This window comes from Protobothrops mucrosquamatus, unplaced genomic scaffold (assembly GCF_001527695.2).
Source record: "Protobothrops mucrosquamatus isolate PMUCROS unplaced genomic scaffold, P.Mucros_1.0 scaffold_186, whole genome shotgun sequence".
NCBI classification, from domain to species: Eukaryota; Metazoa; Chordata; class Lepidosauria; order Squamata; family Viperidae; genus Protobothrops; species Protobothrops mucrosquamatus.
Window position 1 is genome coordinate 1454570 of NW_015386262.1, and position 1578 is coordinate 1456147.

Genomic DNA, 1578 nt, shown 5'->3' on the forward strand with positions numbered 1-1578 from the left:
AATGAATAGTTGTAAATTGAGGACTAACTGTAAATCTTTGTGTTGTCCCCAAGAGACTACTGAAGGTGGAATATAGTTCTGAAATGGGGAGGGAGTAAAATATGAAAATAGCAGAAAAATAACACATGAACTGTAGGGAAGCATGTGGGCCTATGAAAGCCTTTGTGTGCATCTCTCTCCAAAAGTTATCAAATTCTAACTTTTAATGTGACAACTGGGGAAAATTAAAAAGATGGAAAGTAATATAAACTACACTTGAATGACATGTAAATCAGATCAACATTAATTCTGCCCTTATCCTATATTTTTGGACTGCAATCTCTAATGTGTTGTACCACTCAAACAACATACAACCCTTGGCTAAAAATATGGTCTTTAAAAGCAAACCATTAAAGAAAATAATTAGAAGACACAGAACTGTTCCTACCGGTATTCCATTTGATACCTCAAATCTAAAGAACAAAATTTTAATAAGCATTTTCTGAGTACAATTTTCAAGTCAATTGTTGTCATGCCATAAAGCCCACTTTTAACTAGCTTGCTCTTCAGCATAATATGCAATTCTTTATCCAAAACTTCCTTTAACTCAAGGCATATTTTGTCAACAGCATTTCAATAATCATTAAGGAGATTTTATCAAATCCATGCTAGCATCTGGCAATTACTACTAGTTTTTTATTATCTACTCTAAAATCTAAGTGTTGGAATGGTCCATAATATGCTGATTTTTGTTAAAGATAGGCAACATTTATTCTGCAGCCATCTGGCACTTTAGTAATTTCCAGGTTTTCTAATAATATGTAAGAATTCATCCAGATTATAGTTATTTCGTTCAATAACCTTGGATACAAACATCTGATCCTGAGGTTTTAAACCTATCCAAAATATGGAAGTTTCTCTAGATCCTCTTTATGTTGAACTCAAGCTTCAATTTTTGCCATCAGTTTCTTGAAACAATTTTTTTGTTGAATCTGATCCAAAGTTGGAATTGAGTAGCTTTCTTTGTTATTCTGTTAATATTTGAACTTCTTTATTGAGTAGCTACTATAGTGAATATTTTATTTTGAAAGCATCTAAGAATCCCTTTTTGTTATTATACGTATCTTTTCATTAGCTCACTCTGCAATGTTGATTTTTGGACACTGATTCTACTATTCTGAATTACCTGACCTTTTTTGTGGTCTGGTCTTTGCAAGCCGAGATTTTGTCAAAATAACAAAACATAAGATGTGATGCAACTCGGCCCTTCCGTACTTTCATGCAGTCATATTAGTACCAAAAGAGCAATGATTAATGTTATGATATATCCAAATGTCCACGAACCTAACATTGTTTACTTTTCAAATTTGACTTTTTTTTACTTTTCATTAGCCCCACTAACTTATTTAACTGTCCTACCTTTTTTTCCTCTTTGAAATTGTTTGCTTAGTTCTTTTAAAATCCCTTTTTCTAAGCCAGACCTGGGCATTTTATGGTTCCAGGGCCATATCCAGCCCATATAGAATCAATGGGAAATTAGAAATCATATATAAAAAAGTGTAGGCCATACACACAATACCACTGCATCACTTTTATTTT